Below are 22,987 nucleotides of genomic sequence, written 5' to 3' on the forward strand. Positions count from 1 at the left end.
AGTGCCTAGAGGCTAAAACCTTAACTCCATAACCTGGCAAGTAAGGTTCTTAAATTCTAGTCTCAACAAGTCCCTCCAACCTTTCCTCCCAGCAAGAAATCTGACACTGGGGCCCCTCTGAACAGCACGCAACCAGCAGTGTTTCCTAAGCCAGATGTCAGGCTCTGTGCTGGGTGCCAGGGGGTGCAGGGGACCAAGACAGAGCCCTCAGGGAGCTCCTAGGCTACTAGGGAAGACAGATACCACATGAGTCATCAAAAACCTGGTGGGGAATATTATTCAGCCTTAAAAAGGAAGGAGATCTGCCACCTGGACCCTGCCCGCCCGCCTTCCTATGCTGCAGTCACCTGGGCTGCTTCCTTTCATGGAATACGCCAGGCTACTTCCCGATCCCGGGCCTCTGCCATGCCCAGTACACGCGCGTCCTCCAGGCTGGGGGCTGTGGCACAGGTGGCTCCTCGTTGTGATCCAGGCCGCGGTCCGGATGCCATGTGCCCTCAGTGGAGGAGCCCCCCACGGGCTCAGCATCCTCTGTAATGGTCTGAGCCACTTGCACATGGCCATGCCTTCCCCCCAGCATAGCTGGTCCCATGTCCAGGACCTCGCCCGTCTTGCTCGTGGCTACAAGAGTGCCCGGGCCGATGCCACGGTAACAAATCTGTCCTGTTCGTCTTGTCGTTCTCAGCAGGTGTCATGGAGCAGGGGCCTTAGGTACTCAGAAAGGCTTGCCTGGTAAACGTTCACACAGCCCCTCGACAGGCAGATAACGCCGTTAAGCAGCCAAAGTGCTAATTACAAACTGCTCCCTTAGCTGTTCCTCGGAGCAACGAAAGGATCCTCTAAGAATAGCGTACCCTCCCTGTCATGTCCCTGGAAGAACAAACCGGGTTTCTTGACAGCGTCTGTGACTCCGACTGTTCATGGAGCCAGACTTGCCTCCCCCAAAACAGCGTGCACAGGGGTATAAAGCTCAGGCAGGCAGAGAGGGCTGCGTGCTGTTATCCACGGCGGGCGTGCGTGGGCATCCGGGGCTGTACCGGCCCCCTTCCAATGGGTGGGTTTGGGAGAGACAAGCGTGGCCCTGAATGAGCTACAGCAAAGCCAGGAGGCCCAAACGGCCTTAAGAGAGGCTGCGGCCCCCTCTCAGATGCTCACGGTACATTACAGTTTGTCACCCTTGGAAACTCAATGCTCGGAAGCAGCCAGGGCGAGGCAGGGAGATGAAAGCCCAGAGGGGCTGAGTCATCTGGCGAGGCCACACAGCGAGTCAAGGGCAGAACCACACTAGAATCCACATTTCCTGGCCTGCAATCCAGAGCTTGCTCTACTGTGCCCTTGGGTAAGCAAGAGTCCAGGTGCCTCAGGCTCCAACAATTGGGTCCAAATACTCAACTCAGAAGGGAGCAATCAGGCCGAGTTGGGTGTCCCCAGGGGGAGGTGTGCACATGTGTGCACATGCAAATCCACATGTCTGTACAACTTTGCCCAGGCCTTGCTCCATCTCACTGTATGAGTGGTGTGGCCTTTACAGCCAGGCTTCCCAGGGCTGCTGGGGAACACAACACGCCTGGAAAGTTTCCCAGGTAACTGGCTCTTCTTTACAGTTATTAGCTTCCCTTCATCACCCCATAAAATCCTTCCACTGATGATGGATGCCACCCCTCTCCAGGGAGGGAGAGAGGAAAGAAAGAAAGCACAAAGAAAAAAAAAAAAACTGGTGAAATTTGGAAAGCCCCATGGGGTCATAACTTGGGAAGAGAAACCATCAGCTGTAGCCGGGTTGCTTAGTTCAGTTGCACAGGCTGTGTACTGCCCAAGTCCAGGCAGTGATATTCTGATGGACCACCATCAGATTGGCACTCCCTTGAGTTGGGCAGTGCAGGGAAAGGGCCCTGCCTGATTTGGAGGAATGTCTTCAATAGTCTCAAAGCCCACTCCTCACTGAAACCTTGTCCTAGCATAAGGACTGCTCCGTTCTCAGGAATTGAAGCCCAGGACCTGAGAGAAGAAATTAGCCATCTTCTATGAGCTGAGTTTCACATACTTCTCCAGCCTTTTCTCTCCCTCCCTCCAAACTACTCTCCATTCCTACCTCTGTCTTTCATCAATTCTGGAAAGTTCTCAGCGATTCTCTCTTCAAACGTGGCCTCTGGCTTATTTTCCTCTTCTCTTTCTGGTACTGTGATTCGATGAATGTTAGGTGTTCTCCTTCTCCGTGTGTCTTATCTCCTCCACAGCTTCCTCTCTTCCCAGTGTTCTATCCTGGGTGATCTCTTCACATCTGGCTTCCAGTCACTAATCCCTTCTTCAGCTATGACTGCTCTCCTAGTGAACTTCTGTTTGGTTCTTTTCCAAATCTGCTTCTTCATTTTTTTTTGGCCGCGCCGTGCGGCTTGCAGGATCTTAGTTCCCCAACCAGGGATTGAACCTGCGCCCTCAGCAGTGAAAGCACAGAGTCCTCACCACTGGACCGCCAGGGAATTCCCTCCTTCTTCATTTTTTACAGCTTTTTATCCCCTGCACATATTTTCAACCATGCCTTTTATTTATTTAAATGCATCAAATGTAGTCATTTTATCGTCTAGGCCTAAATATTGCCGTATCTGAAGTCCCAAGGGCTGTTTCTGAGGCAAATTGTCCGGGCTGCCTCTGGCTCACGTGCTCGGTCACCTCTTGACTCCATTACTTTTGACTGTGAACTGATCATTTTCTGTGGAGGTTATTTGTAGAAATCTTCTGAGACTTAGGACAAGGGTCCGTTTTTCTTGAGAGAGTTTACATTTGCTTCACCAAATGCCTGGGTTACTACCCATCTGAGCTCACCCTAAATCCCCAGCTAGCGGTCGTTCTGAATCACTAGGTTCGTTTGAGTTCATCTTTCTCATTCTTTTATTCTTCCTCCCAAATAGCTAGTGAGTGTATTTGTTTCCTGGGGCTGCTGTCACAAACTGGGTGGCTTTTAACAACCTAAATGTATTCTCTCACAGTTCTGGAGGCCAGAGGTCTGATGTTAAGGTGTCGCTGAGGTTGGCTCCTTGTCCTGTGCCTGTCTCCCAGCTTCTGGAAGTTGATGGCAATCCTCAGCATTCCCTGGCTTGTACCTGCATCACTCAGATCTCTTCCTCTGTCGTCACATGGCCTTCTCTCTGTGTCTGGGTTCTGAACCACTAGGTAGTTTGGTAGTTTTTATTTACTTAGGTAGTTTTATTTACTTTTATTTACTTTATTTCACTTAGTGTTTCTAATTAATTGGCCAAAGAATTGCATATATTTTCTTTTAAAAATCTCTTTTGAAGTTATATTCTCTTTATGTCTGCCTTTGACTTTGTTTTTTTAATTAGACTTGTCAAAGTTTTACCTCTTGTCTTTTTAAGAACAATTTTTTGGAATTATTGATGAATTCAACTATATTTTCTGACTTCATTTTTAATTTTTTTTTACCTTCTTCGAGTTTACTTTTCTAGTTTCTTGAATTGAAAGTTAAATTGAATAACTTCTAGTCTTACTCGTCTCTTAGTAAATGAATTTAGGGCTACAGATTTTCCTTTGAGCGCTGATTTGATTTCATCCATAGGCTTTCACATTCAGGGCTCTAACTGACGTTCATTAAAATACTGTAGTTTAAAATTTTCACTCTGACTTCCTCATTTAACCTAAGAGTTATTTGGTTTTTTGTACCTAATATGTTGTCTCTGAAGAATTTTCTATTGAAAATTTAATTAAGATCACTGCAGATTCACATGCAGTTGTAAGAAATAACACATATAAATCCCTTGTACACTATCAGTCTCCCCCAATGATGACTTTTTATAAAACTATAACAACCAGAATATTGACATTGATATGATCTACAGATTTTAATCCCATCTCCCCAGTTCGATTGTACTTACTGGCATGTACGGTGTGTGTATGTATTAAGTTCTATACAATTTGATCACCTGTGTACGTCTACATATACACCACAAGGGATATCTTGGAGATTTTTAAAGCCCACCATTGTTACTCTATATTTGTCATTTTTCACTCATAATATCATCAATTTTTATTTAATGTATTTGAAGCTACCTTGTTAAGTACAGAAAGTCGATGGGCTTTTAACTTTTTGGTGGAATATTCCTTTTACAGGTTTAAACAATTCCTTTATACCTAAAATATTTTTCACTTTTAGTTCTCCTTTATCTGATATTAATATTGCTATATTTGCCTTCTTTGCTATGGTTCATTAGGGGTTTCTTTCCTTATTCTTTTATTTTCATACTTAAGCTGTCTCTTTTTTTTTTTCAGTCTCATTTAAAAATTTTTTAGGGCTTCCCTGGTGGCACCGTGGTTAAGAATCTGCCTGCCAGTGCAGGGGACACGGGTTCGATCCCTGGTCTGGGAAGATCCCACATGCTGTGGAGCAACTAAGCCCGTGCACCACAACTACTGAGCCTGCGCTCTAGAGCCTGCGAGCCACAACTACTGAGCCCATGTGCCACAGCTACCGAAGCCCGCGCACCTAGAGCCCGAGCTCCGCAACAAGAGAAGCCACCGCAATGAGAAGCCCACTAGCCGCAACTAGAGAAAGCCCGTGTGCAGCAACGAAGACCCAATGCAGCCAAAAATAAATAAATAAATAAATAAAATGTATTAAAAAAATTTTTTAAACAAGTTTTGAGACTATCTTTTAATTAGTGAATTTAACTTGTTCACATTTATTGTGCTTACTGATGTTTAGACTAATTCCATATTTATTTACCATATTTCTTTTCTTTTTATTGGATTCATTTTGTTTGGTTAGATACATCTATTTTTCTACAATAGATTGGATGTTATGTTTTATTTTCATTTTTCTAGAGCAGAGATCAGCAAACTTTTTCCACAAAGGGCCATATAGTAAATATTTTAGGTTTTGTGGGCCATAGAGTCTCTGTTGCAACTACTCAGCTCTGCCACTATAGCATGAAAGCAGCCATAGAGAATACATTAACATATAGGCATGGCTGTGTTCCAATAAAACTTTATTTACACAAACAAATGGTGGCCCAGATCTGAACTGCAGGCCATAGTTTGTTGACCCTTTTTCCAGCAGCAATCTTTAAATATTTAAACACATGTACTTAAACATGTAATTCTCTACAGTGCTTAGATTAAAAAGGGTCTACCTTTCCTTCCTCAACAAGAGAGGAAACTTAACAGGTGTATTCATTCTTCTTCCTCATTTATCCCCCAAACTGTGGTGGTCACCCCAGAATCCCTTCCTGCTCCTCATCTGTCACATCTAGGCTCAGAGCACACCTAGAACCTCTCTACCTCCTGGGAAAAATTTTGGCCATTGTTTCCTTTTTCAGTCTAATCCCATTTTCACTCCATCCTTTGGGAATTCCTCATGGTTCATTACTCACTAAAGGCATCTCTTTGCCTACATGGATATTTACTAATATTTGTTCTATCACATGGAGGGATTTGAAGCAGGAAGCGAAGCTGGTTGTGGGGTAGAGGGAGGGCAGACGCAGGTGACATGACGTCCAGGATTCTGGACATGCGCCACCACCCTCCCATCACGTGGAGATACTATCTGTGAACCCTGGGCACTTTCTGTGAATCTGGGGAGTTGCTCTGGGCTTCTAACAAATCTGGTTCCACCTGCCTGGAACTACCTCGAAGCCTTCTTCCCTCCAGGAGGCGGTAACACCACCAGCTGGGCCTGCCCAGTATGCCCAGTGCCACGCGGGCTTGGTGCTAAACAGATACAACACTGGGGACCAAAATAAAACCCAGCTCGGTGACATCTTGATGCAGCTTTGCAGGAACAGCAGGCTCCTGTGCACACGCTCTCCCACTCTGCACCCCTATTTGTAAATTAATCACACGTCAGTAGACTCTGCTCAGATTCACAGGTTTCTGGACCACTCTGAGGGTAGCTTGGGCTACAGGATCTTCCGATCAACTTCAAAATCAGACTGATCCTTTCAACAGATCCTAGAGGGGAATTCTCTTTCTTCCCAGACCCCTAAGCCCTCCTCATCTTGCTCCCCTCCCCAGCAGAAGCACAGGGGGCAGGGGGAAGCGCTGCCAGGAGCTCCCCATGAGCGCCGTCAACAAAAGTGTCCCCAATATACTGATAGGATAGTTTTAAGACAGACACGCACACTTGTAAGATGTCAGTGGAAGCCATGTGAAAGCAAGATTAGGAGAAGTGGAGAGAAGGTAGTTAGGAAAGCAGCACCTTTTTATTACGTGTTCACACCCTCACTGTCCACTGTCTAGGGCCCCCCGCCTCTCTCTGGGCTTCTTCCCTGTGGTGGTAACCTCGCCCCACCTCTGCTCCCAGGTCCACCTGGCTCCTGGAACATTGACGGGTCCCAAGCCCCACTGAGCTTCCTTGAGTCAGCTCTGAGGGTCCCTGGGTAGTAGTGGAGGGTCAGCGGAAGGAACATCAGGCTGAGCTTGATGTCCTGTATGTGTCGCATAACCCTGGCCTCAGTTTACTCCTCTGGGAAGGAGAGTGAACACCTGAACTTTGACGGCGCTCTTAGGCAGTGCTGGGTACCCCAGTGGAGGAGTGTAGGCTGACAGCTCACGCTCGTGTTGCCTGGGAGACAAACTCCTCTTCTATTTGGAGCTTCCCCAGAGTGTTCTGTGCCAGCTTCTCACCACGAGGGCTTCACCTGAACAGACAGACGTGGGGACGGTGCCACCACGGCTGCTCGCCCAGGAAGACGCCTTCACAGGCTCGGGTCGGGTTCTCTGTGTCAGCAGCTCCTGCCAACACCAGGAAGCCCAGGACCAGGCTGCTGCCTCCTTCTGCTAGACCCAAAGCATGAAAGAATTGAACTGCCCTGCCGTCCTCTTCCAGAAAGTCCTCCTGGGTTGAGCGAGAAAAGCTCACAGCCTTTCTGCCCTCTCCTGGCCCTGTGTGACACTGGATCCTATCCCTGCCCGACACTGGATCCTGTCCCTGCCCTTGGGCACTGGGGTAACTGTCCACACCTGGGCCTCGGGATCTGGCTTTCTCCACATTCAGCCCAATTAGGGGGGTCAAAGAATTCCATTAAGAATGAGGCCAACAACCAGAGTGGAACATGCCTTAAAGTTTCCCCTATAGGGTTTTTTTTTTTTTTTTAAATTATTTATTTGTTTATTTTTGGCTGTGTTGGGTCTTCATTTCTGTGCGAGGGCTTTCTCCAGTTGCGGCAAGCGGGGGCCACTCTTCATCGCGGTGCGTGGGCCTCTCACTATCGTGGCCTCTCTTGTTGCGGAGCACAAGCTCCAGACGCGCAGGCTCAGTAGTTGTGGCTCACGGGCCTAGTTGCTCCACGGCATGTGGGATCTTCCCAGACCAAGGCTTGAACCCGTGTCCCCTGCATTAGCAGGCAGATTCTCAACCGCTGCGCCACCAGGGAAGCCCTCCCCTATAGGGTTTTGTAGTCCCGGGAGTTCACTGTTCACTGAGGTCTAGACCTTGGCCTTGAACGGGGACCAGGCAAGTGCGGACTGAAGTCATTGCTTGCTTTGGGCAAGTCGGGGCACTCCGAGACCTCAGATCCCAAACGTGAGAAGTGTGTATGTGTGTGTGAATCCCTTCCGAATAGGGACATTGGGAAGAGCAAAGGAAGGAGTGTTCCTGAGTGTGCAAATGGTACCATTGGTCTCCTCATCCTATAAATATTTACGAAATGCCCTAGATAGACCCTGAGTGAAACCAGGGATGGGCAGAAGGCAGGACCACTGGTTTCTAAGGACTCTCTCCACTTCCACAGGCAAAGGGCCTACAGACTCTGAAGGTGGGGCGCCCTGGGGCCTGCTGAGGCTACGGGTACTGGTGGTGAGAACTCAGACACCTGGACGCCTGGCTAATTGCAGGGAGCCTCCGGGGCTCCTCCACCCCCACCCCCACCCATGCCCACCGCGAGTGAGGAACCAGCTCCGGGAGGCTACGGGAGAGCAGGAGGAAAAGAAGCAGAGCCATCTGGCTTGTCCTGAATTATTAACCGTGCAGGAGGAACGAGGAGGTGCCAAGGTAGGGGAACCACATGCAGCTGCCCCCGGGGGTGGGGGCGTCAGGGAGGGAGACCTGGACCTTTGGCTGCACAAACCCAAGGGATCTAGGGGTTCGGCTGTGACCTTTGGTGGCATCTGGGCTCCTCCTGTCAGGGCAGCAAAAACCAAACCACACCTCATTCCCTGAGCTTTCACTCTTCAAGGTAGTTATGAACCAGTGTTCCTCATTCCTTCCTTTTGGGCATTTTGCAGAAGATTAAACCTGCCTGCCGGACAAGGTCAGGCAGTTCAGCCAAAGTCTCTCGACTGCCAAGGACCAGAAAAGGACGCAGATCAGGCCCCAAGCGCCACCTGAAGACCCTCCCGGCGGATCTCGCATCACCAGACAGAACCGGAAGTCTAATTTGCCTCACCTGTGGTCCCCATTCCTCCCGGCCTCGGTTCAGGCCCTGTCAGCCCTCCCTGGGGGGCAGAACAGCTTCCTCATTGGTCTCCAACCGTGCAGTTTGGATCCCCGCAAATCTTCCTTCTAGAAGCCGGCAGACTGCATCTGAGCGCGCGACAGCCCCCACCAGGATCAGAGCCCCGCCCTCGAACATCACTCAAGGCCCTCGGGCTCCGCCCCCGACCTCTGGGCCCCGCCTACCGCCTGGCCGGCTGGAGCCCCGCTGCGGGCAGCTTCGCACCTCTCGTCCCGCTCAAGGGCAGCGCTCACGGGCTCACCGGGCCTCCCGTGCCTAGCGCGCGGCGGGAGCTTGCTCCCTTTGCCAGAAGCATTTGCTGAGATTCACACTTACTGTTCCTTCTGTCGAAAAGCCCTTCCCCACCTGGTCTCCCTGGCAAACTCCCAAAGTGTCCTTTAAGACTTAGCCAGCACGCGCTTCGCCAGGCCCCCTAGACTGAAGCTGGGTTCCCCGGGGTGCCCCGGGTGCACATCGCCTCAAGCCCTCACACAGCCCATTCCCACTGCCTGTCCCCAGACCGCGAGGCTCCAGGGCAGGGCCCACGTCTGGTGCATCCTGGGTCTTGGGTGTGGCGGTCTGAGAGGCGCTCTGCAGACCTGCGTAAATGCTCAGGAGCCGCAGCTGCGAGGGTGGTGGTCCTGGGCAGGGAGAAGACCAACCCCGGCAGGTGGCAGGGCACATAGAGCCCATGTTTCCGGACAGTCGGAGAGAGAGCAATGAAGGCTTGGGGCCATTTCTGGGGGATCTTCCAGGGGGCAGTCTGGACAGGGGCCAGTAGACAGCCCACCTCCCCTGGACCGGCCCCTGCCCCCTTACTCGGTGGGCAGCTTACACGGTGAGCCCTTAGCCTCAGTCCTGGTAAGGGATCTAGACACAGGGTGGGCCCAGAGAAACCAGGAAGGAGCGTGCCTGGGCCGCAGATGCCACTGTCACTGTGTCACTGTGGCTTCTGGAGCTGGGTCTGTCCTCTTTGCTGTCTGGGCACTGCCCCAGCCTCAGGCCCTGTCCTTCAGCACATGGCCACACACACAATTAATGCCCCAGCAGGGCGTGAGGGCTGCTTCTCCCGCAGGTCCAGCTTGCGGCTCACTGATTTGTTCTTCATAGAATCTATCTGAACATCCTTCTTGGACCAGTGCAAGGCTGGGAGCTACAGCCAGGCTGGACCTAGGCCTGGCCTCAGGGCCACAGAGCAGAAAGTACAGGGTGAGCTTAGGGCATGGTGGAGCAAAACAGAACAGAAAAGTCAGGTTGGAAGGCCCCCAGCATCTGATGTATGATTCCACTGATGCGAAACATCCGAACTGGCAAATCCCTTGAGAAGGAAAGCAGATTGGTGGGTGCCAGGGGCTGGTGCTAATGGGTACAAGGTTTCCTTTTGGGGTAATGGAAATGCTCTGAAACCAGACAGAGGTGGTAGTTGCACAACACTGTGAATGTATTAATGCCACTAAATTGTTCACCTTAATGCGGTTAGGTGTTTTTTTTTTTCTTTTTTTATGTTATGTGAATTTCATCTCCAAAACAAATTTTTTTTAGGAAAAAAAGTCAGGCAAAACTTCACTTATCAGTTTCCCTTCTTTATCCAGTAAGTCTTGGCAGCCTCCCCTTTTTTCTGAGCCAACATCCCAGCTCCTAGGTCCCAAGGGCTCAGTGCATCAACCATAGGTGAGTCTTCCAAGTTATCCTTTGTTTTTTTTCAGCAAAGATCCCCCAGCATACTGTAAGAGAGGGGCATTGATTGTGTCACCCTCCTGCTTAAAATCTTCAAGAATTCACCTTTATTCAACAGAGAACACCTGAGCTCCGTATCCTGGCGCTCAAGGTCTTGCCTAAACTAGTGATGGGACAGCCTCATGCGTGGAGGTCCCCAGCGGGTCTGGGTGCCTGCACTTAGTGCCATCATCTGGACCCCACCTCCCCCAGGATGCCCAGCCTAGCAAGCTGAGCCCCGCCGAGCCCCGCCTTGCTGATAAGTCGTCCCTGGCGCACAGCCTCCTCAGCCACAGCTGCCCTTCCCTCCGCCAAGCTCTCTGCACGAAGGACATGTGTCACTGTGCATAATGCTACGTCACATCTGGGCTGCTTTGAGATCTTATTTTCCCCACAAAACTGTGAGTTCTCCGAGGACCCGAGGCCACGCGTTATTTCCTGTGGATCCCCAGGGCCTGATGCCACCGCAGAGTTGCCCAACTCCAGGGGGCGCAGTTCCTTTCTATTGTACATGTAACAACACTTCCACCCACTGTTCGCTCAGTGGTTCATCCTAAATGGACATACAGTCCCCCACCACAGATAAAAAAAATGGTTTTGTAAAAAAAAAAAGTCAGAAGAAAACACAACTGCACCTCCAACTAGAGCAGACGAATAGACATGCAGAGTCCAAACAACACACACACAGGCAGAGGATGAAGGCTGGTGTTGAGGCCAGCACAGGGAACACCCAGTGGGTGGTGGAACGTGCAACCGAGAGAGGGTTCCAGAGCCCCTGGGCACAGGTGTGGTGCTCTTTATAGGTGCCTGGGGTGGGGCAGGGGTCTTTAAGGGTGCTAGGTTGACACAGATGGGATCACAAAACTCAGAAACTGAAGGGGAACTTGTTACCTAAGTCCATCATTGTATAGATGGGGAATTAAGGCCCAGCGAGGGGCAGGGACTTGATCTGTTTATCTATCAATGCATGCATCCATCCATCAATGCATCTATTCATCTATCCATCGACCCCTCCATCCAGCCATTCCTCCAGCCACACGTGCACCCGTGTATCCATCCATGCACCCATGCATCAGCCATCAAGCCACGCATGCATGCATCCGTCCATCTATCCATACACGCATCCATCCTTCCCTCTTCTCCCTCTAGGCAGCCAGGGCAGAGCTGGAACTGGAGCCCAGAGCACTAGCCTCGCAACCCAAAGCTCTCCACAGTGGGCCACCGTTGCCTTCTTTAAGGCCATGGCAGCTCTGGGGAACTTCCTGACCCCATAAGGCAGGCAAGAAGAAAGTCCCTGCTAGTGGGGCTTGTGCCAAAGTACATACCATATCAGGCACCTGCCCTGAGGCCAGTTCACCCACAGCTCAGTGAGCGCAGCCATTCCGAGCCCACCCTGCAGGCAAGGAAACTGCAGCCCTCCCAGGATTCGCTCTCTCCCTGCACTACGGCACTGCGGGGCAGGTATGGCTGAGGTAGGGGTGGGAGGCACTCCTGGTGGGTAAGAGGCCCAGCAAAGGCTCTGAGGCAGGACTGCCATGGCCGGCGGCGAGGGGTTCCTGGGTCGTCACAGGATGATGGGAGATGCATGGGAAAGAGCTTGCACATAGGGGAGCGTGCACGCTCGGGCACTTCAGAGCCCGCCAACACTCCCAGATGCAAGGGAGCTCCCGAAGGTTATGAGGGGAGCTGGTCCCCAAGAACAGCAGGCAGATGGGGTTGGAGCAAAGTTATGCCAACTCCCTGTGTTTCTGTGGTTTCAGAAAGAACCGCAGAAAAGATTCAGGGGCCGAGCAGCTAGGAGTGTTAGCAGCCGCCAGCTGCTGGGAACAGACAAGGTAGGGGATTGGCACAGGTGCTTGGACGATCTGAGAAGCAGGAACTGCAGCGGGAGTGGGCAGTAGGTCCCAAGGGAGGCCCTGCAGCACAGAATGGCTCCTGCTTCTCCCCTCCTCCCTGCCAGGGGATGGGCCTGCCTCGCATCTGTCTGCTCCCCTCCACGTGCACCTGGGACACATATGCTTGCTCCCTCCCCATTTCAACGTGTGTTGGCTGCAAATCCAGGGAGTCGAACTGCTGTGTCCCCAGACTCCCTCCCAGAGAGGCAGCAAGATGGGAGGGCAAGTTTGAGCCCTAGCACTTTCCCTTCTCCCCTCTCTGTCCTTAGATATCATACATAAAAGCCCGAGCCTCAGTTTACTCATCTGTAAAGGGGAGTGGTAATACATCCAAAGAGGGGTGTCAGACGTACGTGTGGAGAGCACCCCACGCTGTGCCTGGCAATAAAGATGTGTTCTATCACCCACGGTGATCATAAAAATATCTACCCGCTGGGCACTGCCAGTGTTGCTGGCTGGGGTCCTGGAGGCCCCTGTGGGAGGGACACTGGCGGGGGTGGGGGTGCTGGGGGCAGAGGCTAATTGTAACCGGTACAAAAGTAGGCTTACTCTTGGGGCCAGATGCATTCAAGAATTCAGAACTCCCCGCACTTTAGATGCGTAATACTGCATGTTTCAGCAGCATCCAATAATCAAATCCGTGGACATTTCTGCAGTGAAATACATGAACATAGGATGCATAAGGGCTATAAATAGCCTCACTTGGACTATAAATAGCCTCACCTCGGTTCAGGCGCGAGTTTGCTGCCAAGTGAATTATGAAAAATCGTTTGGTTTTCAGAGCTTGCTGGAGTTTGGAACTGAGGATAAGGGATTGCAGCTCTACACGTCAGTGTTTTTCACCACAAACTGGGGAAACAACTGTGCGTCAGCCCTGGTTCATCCCACAGCCGACGAGGTCCAGATGAGAGTCACATGTGCCCTGCCCCTAAAACCCGCCAGGCCCTGACCCAGGGGACAGAGCACAAGACCAGTCACAAAGCAAAAACAAATGCGCACACAAATAAACACACATGGCAATGCATACAAATATAATCACACCAGCCTTGGGCGCGGAGGCAAACGGTAACGCAAACCCGATCTGGGGATGGAACCCAGCCTGTGCAGCCCCCAGTGGCCACAGACACCTGCTCAGGCTAACCCCTGCCCGTGCTGATGCGCCTGAACCCGACAGAGGAGGGAGAGGCCGGAATGAGGTACAGGGCTGGGGCGTGGAGGCCAAGAGCTTCCCATTCTCTGGACGCTGGAAGGGCAGCAAAAGCACCAGGCAGCCTGGGAGCTGGTCCTGGCACTGCCATGTGGGAGCTGATGGCTTCAGATGGGTGGCCTGACCTTACTGAGCTGCAAAGTCAGAACAAACGGGCCTCCCGCGGTTCTTCAAGGAGTGGGAAGGCGCCCTCGGGGCCTGGTACTTGGGAAATACTTGCTGACTGTTCTGTGAAGTTGCTTCAATGTACGATATAAAAAGGGGGGGGGTTGGGGGTGAGGGAGGTATACATTATGAGCTTGGGATTAGCAGATACAAACTACTATATATAAAATAGATAAACAGGGACTTCCCTGGTGGCGCAGTGGTTAAGAATCCACCTGCCAATGCAGGGAACACGGGTTCGAGCCCTGGTCCGGGAAGATCCCACATGCCGCAGAGCAACTAAGCCCATGCGCCACAACTACTGAGCCTGCGCTCTAGAGCCCGCGAGCCACAACTACCAAGCCCTCATGCCACAACTACTGAAGCCCGTGCGCCTAGAGCCCGTGCTCTGCAACAAGAGAAGCCACCACAATGAGAAGCCCACGCACCGCAACGAAGAGTAGCCCCCGCTCACCGCAACTAGAGAGAGCCCGCATGCAGTAATGAAGACCCAACGCAGCCAAAAATAAATAAATAAAATAAATAAATTTATTTTAAAAAATAGATAAACAACAAGGTCCTACTGTATAGCACAGGGAAGTAAATTCAATATCTTGTAATAAACCATAACGGAAAAGAAAATGAAAAAGAATACATAGGGACTTCCCTGGTGGCACAGTGGTTGAGACTCCGCGCTCCCAATGCAGGGGGCCTGGGTTCAATCCCTGGTCAGGGAACTAGATCCCACACGCATTCCGCAAGTAAGAGTTCCCATGCCACAACTGAGGAGCCAGCGAGCCGTAACTAAGGAGCCCTCAAGCTGCCACTAAGGAGCCCGCCTGCCGCAACTAAGACCCGGTGCAGCCAAATAAATAAATACATTTTAAAAATATATATACAACTGTCATTTTAAAAAAAGAGAAGGAATATATATATATGTATAACTGAATCACTTTGCTGTACACCAGAAACTAACACAACACTGTAAATCAACTCTACTTCAACAAATAAATAAACAAATAAGGGGGGTGTTAAAGGGGCGGCCCCTTCAGTTCCAGAGATGCCCTTATGACCTCATGGCTCTCTTTGAGGCCAAGCCTTAGTGTGTCTCTGTCCTATACCAGGTTCCCTGGGTGAACACAGACAGAATCTTTGAGCTGCCGTGGCTGCCAAGGGCAGCCCCCATGAGACTAGGTTCATGGTCTGGAGAGGGAAGCCTAGAGCAGGGACGGGCTTACCCTGGAGGAGGGGGCGAGACATCACAGGCAGAACCCAGTTTTGAAGCCAGAGCGGGTTCCCATGGCGGCTCCACCCTCCACTGGGTCTTGGCAAGTTAAACTCTCTGAGCCTGAGTTCTCACATTTATAGAAGTCAATCCAGTGCCATGGACACCACCATAGGGTAGTCAGGGGGGATAAATTAAGAGACGATGAATGTGAAGTGCCCAGCACACAACACCCAAGGAACGGCAGCGGCTGCCATCAGTACCATGATGACGGAGATGGTGATGCTGGGACAGCCCTGCTAATGGAGGGCTTCCCTTTGAACTGTACCCTCACACTCAAAACAGTCAGGATTGGAAGAAACAACTCATCGCTATTGTTATCACCAACCTTCCCCCCATCGTTTGGGACCCCTGTCCCCACGACGACACGAGGCAGTAGACAGATGCGCTCTCCCCATCTCCAACCGGAAGATGGAAGCCAAGAGGCTGGCGGGGACTTGGTCAAGGTCAAACCAGGCAAGTCAGTCCTAGGGAGGGAATGAGAAGCCCTGATTCCAGGCCAGGGCTACCCACCCAAGCCAGCAGCCCGAAGCTGGCAGCCCTCCGCAGCCTCTGGGCACTCCCGGGAGGAAGGCCATCTTAGAGGCACAGGGGTGTGAAGCAGCGTCCGGCGGCCCAGGCTGGGGGAGGTGCAGGGCAGGTGAGCTCGAGGGGCGGTCAGGAAGAAGAGGGGATGGCTGGGGTACACGGAACTGAGTCATCTTAACTGGTCCGAGCCCACTGCACACAGTCTGGCTCTTCTGTCTTTGGCGGGGAGCCTGGGGCTATTTTGGGAAGCGCTGCACACAGCCCGCCACTTCCCTGCCAGGCTGACTGGGTCAAAAACAAAACCAGCACAGCAACCGCCCCATGTCAACAGGGTGGGGAGTGAGGAGGCACTGAACAGCCCTGAACGGAACAGCAGGCGCGGGGGCAGCGGGGGCGGAGGGGGCGGCGGGGGCGGCCACCATCCCCCCACCCTGCAAAAAATACAGTAAAACCAGGTGGTGAAACAAACAAACAAAGCTAGTGGGAGGCAGCAAGATGCGGTGGGGAAGACTAGCTTTGGAACAGACGGACCTAAGTTCGAATTTAAGCTTTGCCTTCGAGCAAGTCATTTAACTGCTCTGGGCCTCAGTTTACCCGTTTGTAGGAACATCACCCACCTCACTGGGTTAGGTGGGATTAAATAAGATGACACTGGGGCACTGGGCACCTCCTTCCAGAAGTGAACTCCGCCTTGGCCTGATATGTCTGGTCATCCCTCCAAGGCTGCTCAAAGCCCCCTCTGCTGGACAGCCCCCCACCTGCAGCCCCAGCTCACCCAGGGCATGTGCTCAGAAAACGCCTGTGGACAGAATGAAAAGGGGAACAGGGCCGGCAGTAAAGAGTGGAGGCCCAAGGATGCAAACAGCCACTTGGGTTTTCGAAGGAGCTGAGCACCACGGGAGTGGTGGACACAGGTTATTACGTCTTTCTGACAGATGGCAAGCATGGGCTCAGAGAAGGGAAGCGACATGCCCAAGGTCAGCCAGTTCCACTGAGGGCTGAGGTTCTCAGCAAGCTGTGCCCTGATCTTTCTGGAGGAGAAAATGGGGGCCCAAGGGCAGGGAAGGCAGCGTGGCTCGGAGAAGAAGGTACAGGTGGTGTAGGGCATTCTGGAACGATCATCTTTCCACTGGGGCCTGGGCTCAGCGGTCTGGAGCTAATTATGGATTAAGGGAGGTGGGAGCATATACTGGGAGTCTGACAGCCCAGTCAGACTGCTGGCCCTGTGCTTTTCTCATTAGACTCTCAAAAAGCCCCAGGGTTGGACTCACAATAGCCAAAAGATGGAAACGATCCACGTGTCCATTGATGGATGAACTGATAAACAAATGTGGTCGATCCATACAATGGAATGTTATTCAGCCTTAAAAAGGAAGGAAATTCTGACTCATGTTACAACGTGGATGAACCTGGAAAACATGATGCTACATGAAATAAGCCAGACACAAAAGGACAAGTACTGTATGAGTCCACATCTACGAGGCACACAGACAGACTCACAGAGACAGAAAGGAGAACGGTGGGTGCCAGGGGCTGGGGGAGAAGGGCTGGGGTTTAGTGTTTAATGGGGACATTTTCTGTTTGCGGAAAGAAGAGTTCTGGAGATGGATGGTGGTGATGGTTGCACAATGTGAATGTACTTAACCACTGAACCGGACACTTAAATGGTTAAAATGGTAAATTTTGTTACGTGTATTTTAGCACAATTTTAAAATAAAAGAGAAAAGGGAGAAAAGCCCCAGAGCTGGGCACAGGGTTTTCTTTTGGGGTGATGAAAATGTTTTGGAACTAGACAGTAGTAGTGGTTGCACAACATTGTGAGTGTACTACATGCCACTGAATCGTATACTTTAAAACAGTTGTATGTTATGTGAATCTCATCTCAGTAAAAAAACTTTACAGCTGCCGAGTACGAGGCAGGTGGCTCCAGAGGACAGGCGGCCCGGGCAGGGCTGGGGACCAGCGGGGACTTCGTTACCGAGGCTATTCTCTCTGAGCAGGAGGGCATCACAGGTGTGGGAACGGAGGCAGACAGGTGGCTGAGATGCCAGCAGCCAGGCAGCCATGCGGCATCTGGTCCCGGCAATGGGGAATGCTTGCATCTCGGGCACCGTGTCAAGGTCCCCTCCGTCACCCCTGGCTTCCGGAAGTCAGACACAGGAAGGGTTTCACACAGCAGCAGGATCCGTCTTTCCTTAGCTGATGGGGACACAGGGCCCTTTGAGGGACAGGGACTTGCCCAAGGTCTGCAGGGGGTCAAGGCGGGGCTGGACCTCATGTCCTCCAAAAACATACAGCCCGGTGTACACGTAGTTGTCTGGAGACCAACATCACCCTCATGGCTGAGATGTGTTCAGTGCATCTTGTCTGGGACAGGCCCTGGACACAGAGGTGAAGGCTCTTGCAGGTGCCAAGCACCTAGATGAAGCCCTGGGTGAAGTGCCCAGTGAGGGCTCGGTGCTCAGAGAGAGGCAGAGCCGGGGGCAGGCGCAGTGCCCAGCCGGCCGTGGAAGAGGTTCCTGGGCTAAGCTGGCAGGATGTGGAGCTTCAGGACAGAGCAGGGGAGGGAGACCTGGCTGCAGAAGCCGACAGGGTGGGAGGGGCACAGGGAGGGGTGTCGGGCCTTGCAGAGGAGTTGACACCAGCGCGTGAGGGCACCCCTCCCCCCCACAAACCCACAAACCAGCCAGAGGGAGGGTCCAGGGGTCCGGGGCTGGCTCTGCCGCATCTCTTTGGCTGCCCTTGGGTGAGTCTCTGACCTGGACCCGTGGCTGTCGGATGGGGCCGTCAGCCCCTGACAAGCACAGGCTCGGAGCTCTCGGGATGGGGCTTGAATGCTCTCTGCAACATCAGCCCTGCAAGGGCCGCGAAAGCACCTCCCAGGACGGGACGCTCCCCACTACAAGGTCCTGTTGGAAGGTTCTTACGCTTGAGCAGTCTGTCTCCCTGGGGTTCAACCTGGCCCTGAGGCTGGCTCTTCAGAGCCTCGTGCAGCTTTTCTTGCCCAGGACACCGTGAAGCAGGCGTCCAAATGGTACACCCTCGCCAGGGTAGCTGACCCCACGGCAACCACGTCCTGGGCTCTGGGCTCTGATTCTGTTCGCAGAGGCAAAGCTGCCCTAGCTGACAACAGAGCCTGAGGCTGCTAAAAGCCCCACATCTGTTTCCTGGAACCAGCTGCCAGCCCACTGCTGCCCCCGCCAGCTGAACAGACCTGCCCTTTACCTGGTGACACTCTGCCTGCTGGGTAGAGCGGGTGGGAGAGCGTCCCCCCCAAATTCATGTCCAGCTGGAACCTCAGAATGTGACCTTATTTGGAAATAGGGGCTTTGAGGTTGTAATTAGTTAAGGATCTCGAGAGGAGATCATCCTGGATTTAGGATGGACCCAAAATCCAGTGACGGGTGTCCTTATAAGGAGAGGACACAGACATACACGCAGAGGAGACAACCATGTGGACACAGAGACAGAGATCAGAGAGATGCAGCCACAAGCCAAGGAACACCTGGGGCCACCAGAAGCTGGAAGAAGCCAGGAAGGATCCTCCCCTAGAGCCTTCGGAGGGAGCGCGGCCCTGCAGACACCTTGATTTCAGACTTCTGACCTCCAGAACGGTGAGACAACGTACCTCTGTGGTTCTAAACCAGCCAGCCTGAGGTCCTGTGTCACAGCAGCCCCTATACTAGTTCACCGGTTTGCAGCATCAGGAAACAGGACACAGCCTGAGCTGACCACGTGGACATTAGCCAGCGTCCCCCTGCTCTGGGAGCGTTCAGGAGAAAAGGTGATGGCGTCCTGGCTGGGAGGGTGACACCAGCACTTGGCAGGACAGAGCAAGCCTGTCACCAGGCTCTCAAAAGGGCTGCAGCCCAATCAGCTAAGGTCACTTGAGGAGGCGGCGAGAAGCCCTTCTCCGTCTGCTATGAAGACACTCGAGGGCAAGTGGCTGCTGGACGTGGAGCCGCCCGGCCTCCCTGCTTTCCCCATGCCGGGGCCTGGACAGCCTGTTCTAGTCTCCCACACCCGGTCAGGCCAGACCAGCCTGCCTGAGTCCTCAGGTGCACCAGCCTCAAGCAAGCGGCCGGAAGCACTCCTTGGGTGAAGGCCTAACCCGGGCACTGCAGTTTCTCTGATGAGCAATGGTAGACCCCCACCCTGACCTTTGGCTCAGCATCCCCTACCTGTCTCATTGGGGGTGGGGAGCTGGCCAAGGCTTCTGGCAGCTTCGGAACCGAGACCAGGGTTCCCCTGGGATCCTGCCAGGTGTGGGAGCTGAGACAGCTGAGCATCAGCAAACCCCTGGCTCTCCACCCTGCCAGCTCTGCGGACGCTGCCATGCCAAGGGGCAAGGTTGGGGTCATCACTCAAAGGGCTTCACCATGGCCAAGTGCAGCATCTCTCCAACAGAGGCACAGGGATGAGCTGCTTTAGAAACGTCTCGTGAGCTTGTTCAAAATGCAGATTCCTGGCCCTCCCTCCAGGCCTACTGAATTAGAACCTCTGTGTGAGAGGCCCAGGACCCTGCATTTTATACAGGTTCCCCAAGGATACTGGGGAGCTCACCAGAGGATGCAAACACGTGGCCTGCTTCGACCTGTTCATGCAGGTGGAGAGAGCAGTCATAGGGCAGGGCCTGCTTGAGGTCACACGGCAGAGCCAAAACTAGAACTTCCGTCCGCTGGCCTGGCTGGTGAGGGGACGCATGCTGGTGTCCCCCTGGGCTTGGAATCAGGTGACTGACCCTCCTGTGCTCAAAGAGCCCTTCGCCCAGGTGAGGATTCCCCACAGGCCAGGTCAGCTCCACGGGCACCTGGTGCTGACTCTCTCCAGCCATCATGTCACCCCACCCCACCCCCGCCCTGGCTTGCTTTTGAGCTCAGGCCCTGCGTCTTGCTCACAGCCATCTCCCCAGGGCCTGGCCAGAGCAGCTGCTCGATAAAGGCAGTCGCCTGGCAAATGTTTGTTAGGCAAATGATGTGAAGTCCAAACTCTGTCCCAGAGCTGTTGTCTGACCTCGGGCAGCTCACTCAACCCCTCTGCCACCACGTGAAAAGACTCTGGTCATCTGCCTTGGCCATTGCACAGGGCCGCAGCCAGACTCACCCGGTAAACCAGATGCGATATGCTTTGGAGACTGTAAAGCCACATCGAGCATGCCTTCTGCACACTGGTAATTCACAACCATCAAGTTTGCACTGACTGACTGGCAGTGAGCTGAGAGTCCAGGGTAGCAAGACCCGGCCAGGAGCCTCTGCTGGTGGCCTGGGGCAACGGGAGAGAGCCCAGGGGGCCCCCACCCGGGCCCCCCACCCACCGGCCGGCCCCGCAGTGAGGCAGGCAGATTCCAGAGGCTCTGCTGGCTCCTCCCAGCACGGCTCACTGCTCTCAGGCGTGTAAATCCCGCCCTAGTGCCACACCCACCGTGGGGACGGGGCCCAGGCCCTGAACGTTATCAGGCGGCAGATAGAATGTAGTGCTACCGAGGTCCAGGGAGCTGGACGAGGTAGGTCCCTGGCCCTCCGTGGGCCTGTTTCCCAGCTAAAGCAGAGGGGTTTGAGCGAGACCATCTCCAAGGGCCCTAGGACCGTGCCGGCAGTGGCTCTGTGCCCTGGGGCGCCCCCCGCAGAAGGCCCTTGCTGTCGTCCAGCCCCCAAACCCCCTCCCCCCTCCACAGAGACAGGCCTTGTGGAACAGCCAGGTCGGGCAGCTCAGAGGAATGTGGCGCTTGCCAAGGCAGGAGCCCTGCCGCCGGCTGCCATACTCGAGTCCGCGTGGACTGCCACGCGGTCAGAGAGAAGCCCAGCTGCCCGTGGGATGGAAGCTCTTCTCCAAGGCGCACTGGGTAGAGCCTCTGCCTCAGGCTGCACACGAGGCCGCCTGCTTTCTAAATGACCTCACAGGACCAACCGGTTCCTCAGCCCGGACGGGTAGCGGGGACACCACCGAGGGCTCCACATCGACATGACCCTTCACGCATCGGCCCAACCTGGATCGACTGTGGGGCAAGAGGCAGCCCAAGAATGTCGTGATCCGTGCGGGCGCTGCACAGAAGGAACGTCACCGTGTCACCAGCACGGCCCCTCCACAGCCGCAAGGGGGCGGGGGGCGGGTGGAGGGCTGCAGGGGCCAGTGCGGAGAGGAAGGGGGACCCTGTCCTGCCCCCAGAGCCACCCAGCCCAGCCCAGCGTGGCTCTGGGGGACTCAGGAAAGCCCCTCTGGGTCTCTGTGCCAGTTGCCCCGTCTTCTGGGCCTGACCTGGAATCCCAGTGTGCCGTCTGCTGCCCGGGCGGGCAGAGGGCTGCGGGCAGCCGTCAAGCTGGGCTCTTACCTCCAGACCGAAGCTGCTGGGCGATGATTCAAGTATAAATTCTGGCCCCTGCTCTTTTCTGGGTCCGGGGGAGGGCCCTCCTTGGCACTGTGGCCATGCCCAGCTCCAGCAGTGAGATACACCTCTGGGCCTTGGTTTCCCCGACAGCGACACTGCTGTGCATGTGCCCTCGGGTGGCTGGAGGGGCCCAGGCCTTCGTCTTCTAGGCCACAGGCAGCTTAGTGACCACACCACTGACGGAAGGTCCCGCTGGCCATGACACAGCACTGGCTCTCCAAACGTTTGGGAACATGTAAAGCAGCAGCTGGCCTGGCCCTGATCCTAGGACGACCTTTGGTACAGAGTGGCCATTTGAAACGAATCCTTTTCTCAAGTCCTACCCTGGAGGACAGCCCTATAAAGCAATCACCCGCATCATCTCGCTCCTTCTACGGGTCCATTCTCAGCCAGCGCCTGCAGCGGGAGGATCACCCCTGTCCTGCACGGGGCGAAACTCAGGCTCACGGGGCTGAGGGCTTCTGCAGGTCACACGGCCAGGACTCAACCCCGGGTCCGCGTGGCTAACAAGTTCCGCTCTTCCTGCCACCCCAAGGGCAGCTGCCACCTTCCAGTCTCCCCATCCCAGGAACCTGGAATCCGGACGAAGGACTTCAGCCACGCAATTAGCAGGGGCCCAGCGGGCAAATGAAACCAGGTAGCCAGAGTGATTTAAATGCCCCGTTCCCGGCTCCCTGTCCGTGCAGCCTGCCGCAGCCCTGACAAAGCCTGGTCACAGCTCCAGGCGGGGGTAATGGTGTGTCCACACCTAGAAAGCCGTGAAGTGCTTGACAAGGCACAGGGCGACAGGCAGAGTGAGAAGCCGCCTGGGATCGCGGTGCTCTGCCCACACCCTCTGTAACCCTGTTGTGCAGACCAGGAAACTGAGGCTCGGAGAGGTCAAGGGAGTTCTCTGAGGTCTCACACCCGGGCTGATGGCAGAGTGGGGACAGGACAAGTGGCTCTGACTTGTTTCCGCCTCCGTGTTCCCCCAGCACGGTGGGCACCCGAGGGTGTGAGACGGCCCCAAACTCCCCCTGGGTGCTGCCTGCTGTCCTCCCTGCGACCCTCTGAGCTGCTTTCAGAGAGGAGAGGGGGACCCGGTGAGGAATGCCCTTCTCGCTACGGCGGCAAGGTGAAACTGGAGCGGAGCCCGCTCGGGCGCCGGGCTCGGGTGCCACCACGCTCGCTTTGCCGGGGAGACGATCGAGGCTGGGGTGGCCCACAGGAAGCAGAGCCGGAACTCCCAGCAACCACGCAAGGATTTACCGAAAGGGGCTCTCAGGAGCCCAGGGGGCAGCAGAAGGCCACAAGGCTGACAGCACGGGAGGGTATGCTGCAGCTTGGACCAAAACTAAACCAGCGCCTCGTCAAGAAACCATCAACTTTCTCCAGGCCTGGGGC

General features: G+C 54.0%; 1 protein-coding gene across 6 annotated transcripts in view; it reads right to left on the bottom strand.

The window, feature by feature from the left end:
• PITPNM2 (phosphatidylinositol transfer protein membrane associated 2) overlaps window positions 1–22,987 on the bottom strand; it is a 146,503-nt gene that overhangs the window by 50,210 nt on the left and 73,306 nt on the right. Inside the window, exon 1 of one of the 6 annotated variants that reach the window (XM_057526715.1) lies at window positions 18,848–18,866. The exons of the other annotated variants lie outside the window; for them this stretch is intronic. The gene's annotated coding sequence lies outside the window, so the exon portion shown is untranslated. Of the gene's footprint in view, window positions 1–18,847; window positions 18,867–22,987 lie in introns of those variants that run through there. 6 annotated transcript variants of the gene reach the window in all.

The sequence above is a fragment of the Balaenoptera acutorostrata genome, chromosome 13 (assembly GCF_949987535.1).
Source record: "Balaenoptera acutorostrata chromosome 13, mBalAcu1.1, whole genome shotgun sequence".
NCBI classification, from domain to species: domain Eukaryota; kingdom Metazoa; phylum Chordata; class Mammalia; order Artiodactyla; family Balaenopteridae; genus Balaenoptera; species Balaenoptera acutorostrata.